The sequence below is a fragment of the Mytilus trossulus genome, chromosome 10 (assembly GCF_036588685.1).
Source record: "Mytilus trossulus isolate FHL-02 chromosome 10, PNRI_Mtr1.1.1.hap1, whole genome shotgun sequence".
Lineage (NCBI taxonomy): Eukaryota > Metazoa > Mollusca > Bivalvia > Mytilida > Mytilidae > Mytilus > Mytilus trossulus.
The window spans coordinates 47,919,667-47,938,753 of NC_086382.1; the positions used below are offsets into that span (position 1 = coordinate 47,919,667).

A 19,087-nucleotide genomic window follows, 5' to 3' on the forward strand; every position below is an offset into this window, starting at 1 on the left:
TGCACGAACATTTGTAATTAAGATTAATTTACCATGAAATTGCAATGGTTAAACGAAGCTTGAATATAAAGCAGATTTAAAATATATTCTGTTCTACTGTGGATGCATTTATTTATTTTCGTGGGTACCAATTTTCGTGGATGAAGGAAAAATCACATGCTCGTGGACATTTGATTTCATGGTTTTGCTGAGGTCTGCATACGTATCTATAGAAAACTTGTCATTCGTTGAACATATAATTTCGTGGTTCACCAGTACCCACGAAATCCACGAAAATTGGTACCCAACGAATAATAATGAATCCACAGTATTATTAATACATTTCATAATAAATTAATCGGATGTTTTGGTTTGACTTTGACTTTTTATTTAGAAAACTTTAGAAAATAAGATCTATTTAAACATACAAAATTAACCCCAGTCTTATTGCATAAATGATGAGAATAAATGTCATAACACCCAGCGCGGAATTCAAGACCTTATTTGTAAAACAGAATCGGTACGTCTCCAAAATTGTTAATTTCCAATATTCAATTATTTTTCTTCTTGACAACCACAGTTTGAGAAATTAACATTTTTAAAAACGCGGCGGCAGAAACGTTAGGAAGATATGAAAACATTATGTTTTTACAAACATGAAGATTCAAAACCGTGTTATAATAGAAAATACTACATGTAAGTAACATGTAACACATTTTATTCTGTCATGAACTCGAACGAGATATGTTTTTTTTAAATGCAGAAAACAGACAAAATACTGAGACTAACTAGTAAAGAACATTAAGTTAAGCTGCACCTTTCACTGATTTCTGCAAATATTCATTTGAATGACAAAATGTTCGAAACACAAAGTAAGCCTTGTGATAAGCTCACACTATAAAAAAGAAAATGTGGTATGATTGTCAACACGACAACTCTCAGCAAGAGACAAAAACAGCTTATAACAACATGGAGGCAAAATGATAATGAATATAATGACTATAACAGAGATATTTGTGTACACAACAAATAAAGCCTGTCCAAATATTAGAACAAAACAAATAATGTATCTCGACCGGCAAAGATGTGCAGTCGGGAAGTAAAACTTTACTTAAAATCTTATTACATAAGAAAAAACTCGTTCCCATTTCAATTCTGAAAAAATAGATTTTTTTATCGTTACTCTTCTTTTTAAATCTCATAAACGCAAAATTTCCTGTGATATGTCAGCGTATATTTTCAGGGTTCATGAGATGGCTTTGCAAAATACAGTTCTGGTAGTATCTGGTATTCTTATAGGGATTTATTTTCTACCATCTGAAAAAGATGCAGTTCTCGATGTAAAGTTAAATGCAACATACGACTACATTATTGGTAATTATATGTATATTTAGTACTTCTGCAGGTCTGGAGTAGGTAGATCATAATTTCCTGTAATTTGTCAGCTGTTGAAATAATAAAAGATACGCAAATGAATTTGTGCAATTTAGTTTAGTTTACAAATAAAGTATTCCATACCCTACTACTTTGTTGGTGTTGAACAAACTACGTGTTTAAAGACACTTTATGTCTTCTTTCAGTGATTGTAAAAATCAAATGCAAAACGAAGCTTTCAAGTCAGTAAATCTCTGTCTTGTGTTCTTGCTTGTTAACGTTTCCCATTGTGGGGTAACAGAGTATCCTCCGATATTTAAAGGTGTCCGTGTTTCTCTTTATGTAATGTTTGTTAACTATCAAAATTTATTTTTGTGGTTTTTCATTTGTCATAAAAAAACACCAACAATAAAAATCAGATTATTTAACTACTTTTGTGAAAACTTGGTCAATGTGATATAAAAGTGACTTCATAAACACTAACTTTAATTGGCACCTTTTTCAACATTTATATTTTATGCTGTTTAATAAAAACTATAAAAGAGATAGTTGCAGTTTATTTCTAAAAAGGACACTTGATTCAAACCACGTTAAAATATGTTGCTCCTCTTGTCCTAATTGTAACGATAATGAGATGTCTTAAATGTATGGCAAGTTTACCATTCTTCTGTTTATTTCTATGCTATTTGGCGTGAAAAAAGAATCCAAATGATAGCATATCATTACTGCCTTGCAAGTATGTTAAATTCTAGGCATCACAAAAAATTATTATGTTTCGATGTGTAAATGTAACACCCTAAATTTCAGAACTGAAACCTTTAAGCCAATAAACTATTGGTGTGATCTATAAAACGGAATGGCCAAGATACTGAAGACAGAAAGTGACAGCCCATTTTTGATCAGATGTGTCTTCCTGTTTACCCCTTTTAATCTGCAAAGTGGGTTTAAATATAATACAGTGTGGTTTGCAAATTTTGAACATGAACAATCCGTATAAAATGTCTTTTCATTGTATTGCTCACAATTTTCTCAAATATTATTGCGTAGGTTTTGTTTTAGTGATGCGTTATTGAAACATAGTTTGCTATATAATTAACATTCAATAAATTTTACTGTAAGTTGGTGCTGGTTCATCTGGAGCCGTAATAGCAAACAGACTTTCGGAAGATCCAGAAATATCGGTGTTATTGGTGGAAGCAGGAGGTTCCGAATATGGTAATGAAGATATCAGTACACCAATCAAAGCTGCAGCTGTAGAGAACACGGAAGATGATTGGTCGTTTTATCCTGTTTCACAGAAATACTCACATCAAATGAAACAAGACCAGGTATTCTTATCTACCATTCAAAAATCATTTAACTGTAAATCCGATTTCATCTTCTGAACAAAGTTTATTTGCTGTGAAATAAAAATGTTTATTCTTTTCACTGGATATTACGAATTTTAATTACCATTAAACAGCAAAATTTTGTCGCACAAAAAATATATCTAAACTGATATAGCAAATAAAAAATTCCAAAATTATGGATGGCCAACCATCTTGTTTCTTCGGCCACCATAAAATAAGGTTTAATTTTTATCTTATGGGTTGTAAAAGACTACAAAATGTCCATATTAGATATGGAGAATTCAACTTCAAATACAACAAGAAGCACAAATAATTCTTGTACTATTTTTAACCGACTGTTTTTGGTCAGGAGTTATCACCTGCATTGATGGAAGTTTTATGATAGTATTGTTAGAATTAAACAGGTAAAGGTGCTCGTGTTAATTTGATGAGAAATCAATTTAACTGTAGAAAAGTTTCTGGCCCAGAGGAAAAGTTCTTGGAGGATCTAGCAGTATAAACTGTCTTGCTTACGTCAGAGGAAGTAGATATGATTATGACAACTGGGAAAAAGAGGGGTGTACAGGATGGAGCTATAAAGATGTCTTACCATACTTCTTAAAGATTGAGGATATTCAGGCTCCACGATTGTATGCTTCAGGTTTGAACATGCTGATTTCCTATTGAAAACAATAAATATCATGGTAATTGAATGTATGTGCTAAATATCAAACAAAATTCGCATGTTAAATCTTTAAGGATTCTCTGTTGTTGCTATGAAATTTAATGTTCTCATGCATCAACACTATCATTTACTTCTGAATGTTTCATACGAAATATCTTTTTGGAGCACAGCAATAAATTACATAGCAAACACTACATTTCATTCAAAAGAAATATGTATGCATGTATATGACAATTGCTAATCAGAATAAAATTGAGAATGGAAATGGGAAATGTGTCAAAGAGACAACAACCCGACCATAGAAAAAAAACAAAACAGAAATAATCCAAACATAAAGATATGAAAAAAGTAATGGCTTGGAGTTATATACTTTTGTTATAAGTATTCTAACTATCCTTAGTTATTTATAATTTTATCCGACAATCTATTAGTCACTGCATAGTTATTGTCCTATTCTACAGGATACCACATCTTCAAATTTTCTAAATTGTAATTGATTTTCACCACAGATTATCATTCAAGGGGAGGATACTTAGGTATAAGTGAAGTCAGAAATACGCCACTTCCAGAAATTTATAAAAAAGCTGCACATGAAATCGGTATAGAACATGTAGACCTGAATGGAGAAAATCAAATAGGTAGAATAATATTATGATTAGTTTATACAAATTTTATCTTCATGAGCGGTTTCATAAAAAAATGGTTTTGTAATTGAAAATTTTCAATTTAAAGTGTCAAATGCACCAATTATATTAAAAGAGGGAAGAAAGATATCAGAGAGACATTCAAACTCGTTAATCGAAAATAGTCTAAAAACACTATGGCAAAATAAACCAACAAACAGACTTACAATAGTACACAAAGCAAAACATAAAAAGAATAAACTAAACAAAATCAACCCAACGAAAAACTGGGATGAATTATGGCTAATGATTATTTTATACATACCTTATAAGGTATTCCTCGTTGTTCCTCCGTTCTGATCATTTAAAATGTATATGATAAATAGGTTTATCCTGATTAAGAGTAAATTCTCGCAATTTGATTGGCTATATTGTTCTGATAAATTTCAGAACAATCTTTTGTATTGCAACAATTGAAATTATCTCAATTATGATACCATTGACCATAGTCTAAATTTATTTGCTTGACATTGTCCTGATGATTGGACATTGTCCTGATGATTGAATTTGAATTTATGAATTTGTAAAAAAACTAAATCAGGATAAATTCGTTACACAGTTCTAATACAGAATTTATCGGATCATTCCAGTTCATATCAGGTTAATCTTCGCCTCAGCCGACATAAATTTAATTGACCTGATAAATTCCCGTTTTAGGACATTAGGACAAGTGCACACAGTGCAACTAATAGTATATTGTCGCAATCTATTTAAAAGCAAAAATATGAGGTCGATAAAACAACGCTTTTTAAATTTAGCCTTTTAATTCCAAAATGAATTTGTTTTTTTTTTATTAAATATGACATGAGTTTAGGATAAATCAAATTGTATAAATCTGAATGACGAATGGATAAATGGTTCTTTAATTGGGTTCTGTCTTGAATTGGGAGTACTAGTTTGTAAATAAGAAAATAAGAAGTTTTGCAAAGCAATTTTAACATCTTTCATTTAATTTGTTTTGTAGGGTATTCATACATGCAGTCGTCGATGAAGAATGGTGAACGTTCCAATACTGCAAAAGCTTACTTAAGACCTGTCATCAATAGATCTAACTTACACATAAGTATCAATACTTTTGTAACAAAGGTACTTTATTTACGGCCCTTGTTTTGGTTTGAATACAAATGATTGTATGAACTCCTTGGTTCGTGCAGATAATACATGCACCAGTCAAGAGTTTTAACATTTACATTAAAAAACGTGCCAATAAACAATTCAAATCAAGGCTTTACAAAAATCAATTTGAGAACTAAATTATTTTTGAATGAATAATTACAAACCTTTCTCAGAGGAAAAATATTGTATCAATTTAAAAAAACATACCCTTTTGAATAAAGTACTTGGCTAGACGATATCTTCTTGGACATAGTGATTTACCGTTTATTTTTTAACGCCAGTATAGTATTTGATTTGAGTTCAATGTAAGCTATGCTGTATTTTGTTTACAGATATTTGTTAATTGGTCTTTATCTTTTTTTTAGTCATGGGGTTGTTTTCGACTTTTTTATGTCCCTTTTGTATATTTATATACAATAATCTGGAAGCCTCATGATGTAGACGAGACAATAGACAAAGTTAAACTAATATTTTACAGATATTACTTGACTGTAAAAAGGCTATCGGTGCAGAAGTAATTAAAGACAACAGAAAACTAAATTTCTATGCAAATAAAGAAGTTATCTTATCTGCCGGAGCCATCAACAGTCCTGTTATTTTAATGTTATCTGGAATTGGTCCGAAGAATCATCTGACAGAGTTTAAGGTAACTATCTATACTATGGAGAGTTAAGGGTAACTATCTATACTATGGAGATATTATTTTGTACAAATATAATCATCGATCACTTAATTTAATAAAATAATTAGTCTAAAGAACAGCAGAAACATGAAATGGAAGAATAAAAAAAAGGGAATACAATGACATCGACTCAACTTCACATTTTAAAACTACTAATTGACATGAGAATAAAAAGTAAAATCACAAAAGTACTAAAATCCTATTAAAAACTCAAATTTGAAATTTCCTAATCAAATGGCAAAATCAAGTAACAAAACACACATAAAAAAAGAGTGAGTGGACAGCAACTGTCATATTCCTGACTTGGTACAGGCATTTTCAAATGTAGAAAATGGTGGATTAAACCTAGTTTTATAGCGCTTAACCTTTCATTTGTAAATGATGCATAAAATTTGAATGCTTTAAAAGTTTTTCTTCATATTTTCCCCCAGATTCCTGTTGTTGCTGATTTACCAGTTGATGAAAATCTCCAGGATCACTATCAAGTTTTTTTGAAATTCTTAATCAACAAACCGTACAGTACTACGTCTGATGCACCAGCCTCGTTGTGGAATAAACTACAGTATAATGTATTTGGAAAAGGTACATAGTTACAGAAATGAAGATATGTATGATTTTTGACTATTTGATTCAAAGACCTGATCATGAACATAACTTTTGTCATCCAAGGTGCTTTAATGTTATGGTAAATGTTGTATTCTTGTCTTGCTTCTTTGGTTATGTGATTTGTCTTTATGCCTTTTTTCTTTGTTCACATATTTTTAAATGATTAATATTATTAGAACACTATATTCCAAATGTAGAAAAAAAATTGAATATTACTTTTGTTTTGAAGTATCAATAAAAGCGCAATTTTCAAACAGTATTTTTTTAAAGCAGCCAGTTTGACCCATATTAGTCAAAATACGCTCAAATACAATGTTGATGTAAAATTGACTAAATAATTCAACTTTATGTAAATATATATTCCTGTGACCTTCAATTTGACACTTTAGCTGGAAATGTGTTACTCTTGTGTTTTGCGTTTTAAACTATTAAGACTAATAGAATGTCAACATTGAAAGCGAAACGAGGATTAAACATTTCCTTGACTGATTCGATCCATTAGAAATCATTTATTATATATGTTAAAACCACGATAACATATTTGTTTAACCAATAACATGAAAATCAAACAGAACTATAAAAAATAATTCAATTGCACGTGCTTGTTATTTATCTTTATCTATAGTATCATGACCGTTGGCATACTTTCAGATGTAATATCGATTGTTAATTAGATAGCGTATTTAAGAGGAAGTCTCGATGGTTAATATGGTACCAAATACCTTGATCACAAAAATTGGCTCGTTTAATTTTCATAACATTTTGATAAAATATTAACTTTATATGTCTATGGGACAAAAATTTCGAAAAAAAATCGAAAAACTTGAATCACACACTTAAATATTGGGATATATGCATTACATATATAGCATTTTGAGAAACAATTATTTTGATCATTGTAGGAATTTTAATATTTCTTTAACAATAGAACCTGATTAACGTTTAGTTGATTTTTACAGAGCAATCTCCCTGTAGACTAGTGGTATACCAGAACTCACAAATGCACAGGTTACAAAAAGACATTTTGATTTTTGATATTCATGTAGAAAAAAATACCACTCGCAATAAAAGAAATATATAAAAAAAAAATTATATTGTATATATTTTTTTAAATACAGGTGTTATGACCTCCAGTGGTTTGGAAGGGCATATTTTTGGAAGGATGAGAGATCGAAACAAAACAGAACCGCTGTATCCAGATTATCAGCTTCAGTTTTTCAGCAATGCACAAGATGATGAATTTATAGATAATGGTTTACCAATGAATTACAATAAGACCGTAAGTACTATTCATTTTGCTATAAAATATCAACCAATAATTATATCGTATGTTTATTTTAGTTTTGACATTGACGGAAAGACAAATAAAATATTGAAAAAAACAAGAATGTTCCAAAGACAATTTTAAAAGGTACCAATTACATCCTTATTTCTAAAACAATGAAACTACACAGTTTTGATTTGTTTTATCAGGTAAAAGAACTTTTACAAAAGAGATCCAGTTCTATGGAATTTACAATCATTTCCATTCAGCAGCACCCGAAATGTACAGGTTATGTACGACTTCAGAGTACTGATCCATTTGATTACCCCGAGATTGACCCAAACTATCTATGCCAATATGATGACTTGAAGCCTGTTCTTTCTGGTCAGTATTTGATATATGCCTATAAGTGAACATATCAAAGCAGCATTGAAACACACTACAAATATCAATGAATACGTTATTGGACCAAAATATGCGTTCAATAATCGAATTAGAATAGTAATATTGATCAGAATTAAAAGAATATAACAGTAATGTTAAACTCGAGCAGTATAAAATAATGCAATGCAATTTTTGTTATTGTACATTCTAAAAATTTTATTCCCGGAAATTTGATAAAAGAACTATAATCAAACCTTTCTATGAACCCCATCATCGATAGTTTTATGTTTTTGTATAAACATGACACATTTATTAGCACAAACTGCATTTCTCTGAATTGGACCTAAAACTATTCTTTTCTTTTTTTATCTTTTTTTGTTAAATCGAGTTCAAAACTAGGCTCGACTTCTATCTTAAGAAATAAGAAATGTAAGTTTTACCCATCTTAGTCTGGAGGCATTCTGCTGGTAATCCAGCATCATTCGCCCAAAAAAATTGAGGATTTGCTGCGTTTTTAACAGTGCTGAATGTTGCGTTTAACACCCATCAATCGATCAGTCAATCAAATTCCTTCTGTAAAGAGTATTCGTAAAATGAATCAACTGAAATAAGTTTTGTTAAAAAAGCAGCAAATCATCAGTTTTAAAATAGCTAAACTCCGTTGACCTTTTATCGAATTTGTTGTTAACCAATGATATTTCACGTCCAGGGGCAAATAATAAACTAATACAAGGACAGGAAGTTGGTAAAGACCGTGTTTGACATTAGGCATTATCTAATTTGCCAAGCATGGCCCCTTTTCGGCAAAAAATATAAACATCATAATACAATTATTATTATAAAACTCTGCTTTGTACTAGACCGGGACACTTCGTCAGACCTTTAACGTGCAAGTTCACTGTAATTTTAAATTAACACAGGAAAACACGTTACACTACTTGGACTCTCTTTGAAAGCCAGTCTGTCCTTATCCGCAATGCCGATTGATCGGTGGAGAAACAGCAAATTCAATTTTCAAGTTTTTGATCTGAACTGATGTTTGATCTAACACCCATGACCTTATGCTATTTATGTGAGTATGGTTCCTCAAAACCTGAAAAGTTTAAATCCCTTAAATTTGGCGACATAAATTTGTTTTAGTTTCTGGGCAAGTATAATCTCTTGAAATACATTTGATTAGATAAAAGGAATTATGTCATGAACGATGCGATCAATACTGTTTCGCATTATACTTTATAGCATTTGTGCCTTTACTAATTTTCTTGACATTTATAGAATACTTTATGTCTTCAAATGAAGAGCCAAATTTGGGAGAACATATACGTGCTTAAAAGGTTTATTTATTTGAGCAGGTATAAGAATAATGCGTAAATTGGAAAAGACAAAAGCCTTTAAAGAAATAGGTGCAACTTATAACAGATTGGATTTCAAGCTAGGGTATATGTGACACTGAAGAGTTTGACTCCGACGAATACTGGGAATGTATTATACGATACTGGGGAATGACTGGGCACCATCCTGTATCAACATGTCGCATGGGGTCAACGACGGACCCTACTTCCGTCGTCGATCCACAACTTAGGTTTGTTTAATGCGTTGTTAAAAAACAACTTATTGCGGTGTGGCCATGGTCTTTGCTCGTTGTTGGAACTCGTGTGTTGATTTATAATTTCTGGGTCATTTGGTCATTTGGGGAGAGTTGTCACTCATACCATTTCTTCTATTTTTCATTTCAACTTATCATTTAAGCCTTTGTTTCTGATAAAGACTGTTAGACTCAGATCGACTTCCGGTCTCAAATCGAAGTTCAATCCTCATATTGACGGCCAAATCCTACATCACGATCTTAAATCAGTGTCCGTTATTTTAAACCTATAATCGACGTCAAATGTGATGTAATGAATCACAAAAAACTGCATTCGATCAATGAGAACTCCCTTATCGCGATGTTAAATTTCATTTAATCATTTAATGTATTTTTTTTCTTATTTTTTACATTATCTGTATCGTTTTGTTGTTTTTTGAAGTAGATTACAGAGAGTTTTGGATGCTCTTCAACTTTGTACTTGTTTGGTTTCATAAATATTTTGATATGAGCGTCACTGATGAGTCTTTATGAAGACGAAACGCGCGTCTGGCGTACTAAATTTTAATTCTGGTACCTTTGATAACTATTTACAGAAACTATATATAAATTCGAAGCTTTGGTAATTGCCAATGACAAAACTCTTCATCCAAGTTACAACGTTAAAATGGTAAACAATTATTATTCCAAGTACGACCTTCAGCACAGAGCGTTGGCATTAATCTATAAAAGAAGAACAAAAGATACCAGAGGCACAGTCAAACTCATAGATTGAAAATAAACTGACAACGGCATGGCTAAAAATAAAACATTTTTTTAAAGTTTAAGATCCAACACAGTTGTGGTATACCTGCGAAAATTAAAAAAAGAGAAGATAAACAAAAAAATGGAATTTGATTTGATAACAAAACAAAAGAGAGGTCAATTAGAGGGACATAAGAATCGATGTCGATTTTGAATACTATTTGATTATGGCGCTAGATTTGACGCCGCTCTGAGAGAAAACATCATTGCATTTCAATGTCAATCGACATGGAAGTCATTCTATAATAAATGTGACCAAGAACTCAGTGACTATTGTGTGTTCTAACCTGTGATCTCGATTGTGTGTAGCAATATCTAAACAAACCCATATATCATTTGACGCAAAAGGTTTATAAGGAATATGGCAGTTGTTAATCATTCGTTTGATGTGTTTGAATTTTCGAATTTGCCATTTGATTTGGGACTTTCCTTGATGAATTTTCCTCGGAGTTAAGTATTTTTGTGTTTTTACTTTTTTCCGTAAAACATTTATACAACGGAAAGAAAGAAAAATCACAAGTAAATATTTTTAAGAATTTAATGATAACTTAACTCAATACATATAACTGTAGATTTTTTTTTCAAACTTAGCTTGTTTCTATAACATGGTGATACCTAATTCACGGGAATCATTTCATTTAAAAGAATTCTGACATAAAGGTTCCTTGAAATGTTCAAATTCAAGTCGGATGGTCTAAGTCTTTTCCTATTTCACTGCCCTGAAAATGAAAACCAAACTAGAAGTAATTAAAGGAACTTATTCCGTTCTTTCTATTTAATGATGCATGGCGACATAATAATCTGGAAACAAATACATTGACACACATTTTCATTCAATTAAATGCTGATGTAGAAATCGAAAAATTTTCATAAATTAAATGTGGTCTCTTTCATTTTTTACAGAGTAAAAGCCACAACAGGATTACGTGTTGCTGATGCTTCTGTGATGAGACATTTAACATCAGGAAATACAAATGCACCGTGTATAATGATTGGTGAGAAAGCTGCAGATCTGATTAGAGGCAAAGATACTGTCAAAACATTCAGGGATAAGATTAAACATTTGAAATTATAAGCCAGACATTATGCTGATCTATCGAAAACTGAAATTATTTTTCAGAATAGACAAAGGACGTTAGACATAAATTCAATATCTGACATTAAAATATGACAAAAGTAGAGTTAAATTTTTGTGATGTAGTCGCAGTTGTATTACTTCTGCATATTGCTTTATTGCTTCAGAATGGATTTTTTTTAATTAAACATATGTACACTTTACATTGTAATGACAAGCTATGTGAATAAAAATAAAAAAGATATTGGTATATGAATTTTCAAATTTACCATGATAAAAACATTGCTGCTGAACAAATATTTTCTCTTTAAATTAAAACATTTACATAGGTATTTTCATTTTCTGCTTTCAACGATCAATTTTTGTAGCATGTTGTAACTACAATTTCGTTCCCATTTCTCGAATGTGGCCTATTGAATTAGACTATTTACCGACTTTGTAATAACATGAGCAACACAACGGGTGACACATGTGAAGCAGGATCTACTTACCCTTCAGGAGCGCTGGATTTTATTCCACTATTTAGGTGGGGTTTGTGTTGCTGTTGTATTCCTAATTGTGACATTGTTACCTATTTTGTTTTAGCTCACCTGGTCCAAAGGACCAAGTGAGCTTTTCTCATCACTTGACGTTGGGCGTCCGTCGTCGTCCGGTGTCCGTCGTCGTCCGTCGTCGTCCTGCGTCCGGCGGTAATTTTTACAAAAATATTCCCCTCTGAAACAACTGAGCCAAATTTAACCAAACTTGGTCATAATCATCATTTGGGTATCTAGTTTTAAAAATGTGTCCAGTAATTTGGCCAATAAACCAAGATGGCGGCCATGGCTAAAATAGAACATGGGGGTAAAATGCAGTTTTTGGCTTATAACTCAAAAACCAAAGCATTAAGAGCAAATCTGATAGGAGTAAAATTGTTTATCAGGTTAAGATCTATCTGCCCTGGAATTTTCAGATAAATAAAAACAAGACCTAAAAATAAGTCCACATGACCAAAATGGTCAATTGACCCCCTAAGGAGTTATTGCCCTTCATAGTCAATTATCAACAGTTTTCATAAAATTTGTAGATTTTCACTAATATTTTCCACAAAAACTACTGTTATAAATAGAGATAATTGTAAGCAGCAAGAATGTTTAGTAAAGTAAGATATACAAACACATCACCATCACCAAAACACAATTTTGTCATGAATCAAAGAGGGACGAAAGACACCAAAGGGACAGTCAAACTCGTAAATCTAAAACAAACTGACAACGCCATGGCTAAAAATGAAAAAGACAAACAGAAAAACAATAGTACACATGACACAACATAGAAAACTAAAGAATAAACAACACGAACCCCACCAAAAACTAGGGGTGATCTCAGGTGCTCCGGAAGGGTAAGCAGATCCTGCTCCACATGCGGCACCCGTCGTGTTGCTTATGTGATTACAAATCCGGTAAATAGTCTAATTCGGTAGGTCAAATTCATGAAAGGGAAGGGGATTGTAGTTACGACGTAAGGAACATATCCGATATCATTTGTGAAACGGTTATTCCATAACGGTCAACCAACTCGTGATGGCGTCCGTAAAATTTACGAAGGGATGATTTCAACTTCACCATTTGGAACTCTTGGTTTAATAGCTTCCTTGTGAGCAGTAACCCTCTATCAAGAAAATCATGATAGGAAATGCAAGCACGGGAATATCGTATCAATTGGGAGATATATACCCCGTATGCAGGTGCTGCTGGAATGTTGCTACTTAGAAATGGAAAGTTCACAATTGGAAAGCTGAAATCATCTCTTTTGTCGTAAAGTTTTGTCTTCAACCGACCCTCATTGTCAATTTCTAGATGTAAGTCAAGATATGAAGCCGACTTAACTGTATCTGTAGTATCCTTTATCTCCAATTCGATGGGATAGATGCGATCCACATAGTCACCAAATTTTGAATTGTTTAGTGAAAGAACGTCATCTATATAGCGGAAAGTAGAGTTAAAGGATATTGCTAACTTCTTATCTTTCTTCCTAAGAAGTTCCTGCATGAAGTCAGCCTCATAATAATAAAGAAACAAGTCAGCAAGTAGAGGGGCACAGTTTGTTCCCATTGGGATGCCGACAGTCTGTTGAAAAACACGTCCTCCGAACGTAACAAATATGTTGTCAATCAAGAAATCAAGCATCTTGATAATATCGGTTTCAGAGAATTTTTTGTTTGAATCAGAATGGTTCTTTACAAAGTATGATTTATCCCTCCCTAAGACAAGATACTGTGTCCTGCGTTTAATTTTCACATATGTGACCCGCCATAACATTTGCAGGCTTATGGAGGTAGAACGTCATTGTTAGAAAAATTATTAACATGATAAATATCGAGATTCAATGAAATACGTATGTGTGAAGAAAAGATAAACAATTTCGTTGGCTTCTTTTTTGCGGACGCCGAACTATACATCATATATAAGTTTTGAAGAAGTTTTACTTTATCGTGTGAAGTCAAAAAGATTTGAATCTACATTTTAAATTGATACAAAAAAAATCAAATTTCTGCTTTATAGATTTCCTCTCATAAATGAAGTCTGAAATATATCCATAATAAATGCACCGTATCAAATGCATATAAGAGAACACCTACTTATAAACTGTTACGCGTCGCTTACTATGTATAGAGACATGCATAATAAATCTAAATTAAAAAAAAGGAATTCTTAAAGCTTACTTTGATAAATTTTAAACTAACTTCATTTCAACAAGTTTAAATTAAATGTTCTAAAATAGAGCTACAAACAAACAAATACTGCTCTGCTCTAAAGTGTTTCTTTCATAAATGAAGTCTGAAATATATCCATAATGAATGCACTGTATCAAATTAATATATGAGAACACCTACTTATAAACTGTTACGCGTCGCTCACTATGTATAGAGACATGCATAATAAATCTAAATTAAAAAAAAAGGAATTCTTAAAGCTTACTTTGACAAATTTCAAACTAACTTCATTTCAACAAGTTTAAATTACATGTTCTAAAATAGAGCTAAGAATTGTTTGCATTGCAGTAAATTTAAGTCTTTGAAATTTTATTCACATACGCTATTCAACATCACTAAAAGCCGATAAATACAATAATTTTGTGTTTTATAAATTAGTGGCTTCAATAAATAAAAGTCGTCATAGAACAATCTCATTTTCATACCGGTATTCGAAATGACTCGTTTCATTGCTATTACAACAAATATGTCATAATAACATGACAGAGAGTTTTGTTTCGGAATATTTTAGATAAATATACAAAAATCAAATTTTAGACAATGTACCCAACTAAGCCTTGAAATGGCTAGTCACATATAGTTAACGGCGATTTTCTCACAATGACGTTTTACCTCCATAAGCCTGGGTATGTCGTGGCTGGTCACATATACAAAGGGGAGCGACACAGGCTCTTTAGAGCTTCTAGTTTGTTTTGTTCACACTTCGTTGTCATTATATTGGAATTTGATGCGACTGTCATACAAGTAAGAAGTTAAGATTGCTTTAAACCCAGGTTTAATCTTTGTTTTTTACCAAAAAAATGCCCAGTACCAAATCAGGAATATGACAGTTCTTATCCTTTCTTTTTGTTGTATTTACTATATTCAAAACAGATGGATTCATAAAACTATTGCGCCTTTGAAGAGCACTGAAATTCGAAATTTCATGACAGTGACAACTGTTCCTGTGTTCAATAGAAGTAATTTTAGTACTTAATTTGGCTTTAAGTTGTTTGATTTATTCGTTAAGGACGACAACTTGTATGACGTGTAACTAACACCTAAAAATCTGCGTAGGTGGAAACTTTTAGAAACACTAGATTGTCCCTTGGATAGAAACAGAGGAACACTATAACATGTACTGTCAGGATGCAATATCGCTCTTACACAGGGGAGATATACATTGCGACACAATCAAGTACTCTTGGTACTTGTTGAGTGATAGAGAAAACTAGGAAACAGAGGAAAGATGCAAAACACACTAGAAACAACCCTATTTAGATCCAATTTGTGAAAGGGGGTATCAAGGTCAGAAAAGTAAACAGAACACACCAGGCATGTTAAGTCATGGGAGAGACTGACATATAGAAGTAGATCTATGAAAAAAGCTGCAATTTCCTGGTACTGTACCAACTTACATGGTTCTCTGGTCTCCCGGTATTAAAAAGGTTGTTATTATAGAGCTGACTGTTCACTGGGAGGAGAGATATAGCGAAGCCAATGAAAGAAAAAAGGCAAAGTATGAAGAGCTGGTGGCAGAGAGAATGCAGAGGTAGAGGATGGAAGGCATAAAACTTTCATGTTGAGGTAGGCTGCCGAGGCTTCGCTGCACAGTCAGTGTAGCAGTTGTTTTCTACAGTAGGAGTGACTGGCCTGCAAAGACGAACAGCAATTTAGAAACTGGACCAAGCATCAGAGAAAGCGTCATGCTGGAAATAGACGAAAAGAGACAGTAGTAGCTGGAAACCAATCACCAATGCGCAGTGAATGATCTCTACTGTGGACCCCATTGGGAGAGTGTACCAAACTTAGGGTCGGAACACATGCTGGCGGATGTCCTCGGCTGAATAGATTGATGGTGTTTGCACTAATTCCACGAGGACTGCAAATAAGTAACTGCATGGTGTTTTTTACATAGATTTTCATTGATATAGCTTTTGAATGGTAGCTGGATTATAAATTTTTCTATGGTAACTATTGAAGACAGCCACGCGTGTCAATGGTAATTTAAAGTAAGCGTATTATGGTTTGTATTTTTCTGATGGATTATGAAACAATTAAGGACATTTAAGTTCTAAAGGAGCACAATACAAAGATGGTATAACTCCAATTCCCTAGTTTTATAATGCTGTAACTTTCTTTACAATGGTTGATAATTTAGAAAAGTGACATTTATGGATAGCTAACACATTACTCTTTCAAATTAATGAAATGTTTGGATTATACAATAACTATGTAATCAATTATAATGTTAACTGTGTCTACAAGAGTTTACAAGAAATTGCCACTTTCAATTAAAATTAGCTTCTCATGGATACCAATAGAGAGTTTATTATTGTTATTCATTATTGTTGTTCCTAGAGTCATTTTCTACAAAAGGATGTCTTAGATTTCGGATAGAATGTATAGATCAAATTTTACACCTAATCAAATATTATCTACTTTTATGTGTTAAAGATGTTCACACTAATTAGAGATTTATGAGAGAATTGAATACGATAGCAATATTTTGCGACACCCTTTAAAAGCTCCTGCTGTGCTGATTAAAATGTTCTGTATAGTTAAAGAGATAAAAGAGCTAAATTCATTCAAGAGAAATGACGAAGATCTTGCCATTAATTGCATCTATACTATTAAACGAGAAGACCTCATTTTGGGTGTCGCTTCTCTTCTTTCTACAATAAAGTAATCATCATGCCTCTGTGTCCTATATGTACAGTGCATAATCGCATTTGTCATCCATTCATATCATTATTCAGATTGAGTTATTTTGGGTGAAAAACGAGAATAAAGACGTCCGGATATGTTTCCGTCATTGGGCGAAATTTTAAGTCAGATTATACATCCGGTTTGTGTTTTTCTGTATACTTTGAACATACATTAATACTACGAATACAGTGTATTTTCTGTCTGATATCCGTCATTGGACGAAATTTAAGTCAGATTAAATCTCCGGTTTGCGTTTTTCTTTTTACTTTGAAACAAATACATATACTACGAATAAACTGTATTTCTGTCTGATATCATTTTCAAGTTTACTATCCACGGCAGTCACAGGGTTTATTTAATAGAGAGAGGGTCTGAATAATATATCAATGACAGCTGTTTTCCTGTCCCCAAGTACCTATGACATTTGATACTTTTCCTGAAATTCTCAAGTCAATAAATCTTTTCCAAAATTCTTCCTACAACACTTTACATCCTTTCAAATACGCTCTGAATGCCCGCGATTTCGCGGGTGTGTTCTAGTAATAATTGATTACGTAATGATTGCATAACTAAAATATTGCATTCATATAAAAGATACATCTGTCATCTATATATAGATACCTCTTTTATTAATTTATATGCAGTGTATATATAAGATTAACAACATTTTAAAGATTGGAGATTCGACTATATAATCGTTTTATTGTGCTACCTTAAACCACAATATTTTGCAAATAATAACTCTGTTTCCAAGGAAAAATCGGTTACTATGGTGATTAAATAAAAGAGATTTCCACATATTTTTCTATTTAATTTCAATTGGTAATATTTAAACATAATAACTACAGTGCTAACTATGCTGTAAACATTTGCACTTTTCTGAAAAACATAATTGAAATAGTTATCAAAGTTTACAAGATTACAATTTAGTACGACGCGCGTTTCGTCAAAACAAGACTCATCAGTTTTGACAATAATCCACATTTCAGAAAACTTGAAAATATGCACTTTTTGGTAAATTTATTCAAACAGTAACAGATTTGAATGACATGCAATCTTAACTAAAAATAAAGCTTTGCTTTATGAAAAAAGTTTAATTTTAGTCATAATCGGGCTGTGTATTGTAGTGATTTAGCGGCTTTTTGAAAGATTTTACCACGCTTAACAACCAAAAAAATAGTGTTTCCATTACAATGACAAACACTCATATTTTTCTACTCAAATTTATTTTCTGAGCAGTATTCAAGTAATGATTCTAGCAGGCCATTTATAGAAGAAATCTGAATCCATCATATTCGTATCCACCTGTTTCTTACCATGAGCTGTACTTTACTACGTGGAACAATATTATCATAAGAAAATTGGCATTGATTACAATGAAAGTAAACTATAATTTCTAATGAATATAAGTTTTCTATTTCTTTGGCATAACCTTCTTGGATGATAACTGATAGTGATAATTGGGATTTAGGTTCGAGTGACATTTTACTACTTGGAACAAGATTGTTATTAATATTTCTGTGTTTACCAAAATTCTACATAAAATATGTGAAAAGAAAAGGTTCATCATTTCGTGCTCATTTGATGGTTTTCAAGATGCCATAAATACACTGCCAAATACTAAACCCTTTAAAGATTTTAATTATGTATTGTTGTCAAATCTATTAAATACAAATGCTAAACATAACGCTTCATAATTGTTATGACTCTTCAGCGTTTTTCCTAGTTTCACTTTCATCAGGAACGTTAAAACCGAAGTAATCGATGAACTTCAGTGAAGAATTAAAAAACGTTGGTCGGTATATGACAAATGTGGTCGAAAATGGATATTTACCTGAGGAAGTTGGAACTTTCGTTTTTCACCATAAACTATAAACAAGGAACTTCAGACAAATATTAAAGTACATTGGGTATATTATTTTAACTGCAAGGAGTTTTTCAAAATATGACAAGAAGATATGGCCATGAGGTTTACATTTTTTATAGAACTTTATATTTAAGATGGTTGATGAACTGCCTAGTTCATAGTTATAAATATGCCTTTGGTCATCAGAAGTTTTTATCAAGGATAGACGATTT

General features: G+C 32.1%; 1 pseudogene; it reads left to right on the forward strand.

Annotated features, from left to right (window-relative positions):
* The first annotated feature begins 753 nt into the window (after nucleotides 1-753).
* Nucleotides 754-11,775, forward strand: LOC134687518 (glucose dehydrogenase [FAD, quinone]-like; annotated as a pseudogene).
* Nucleotides 11,776-19,087: the final 7,312 nt, after the last annotated feature.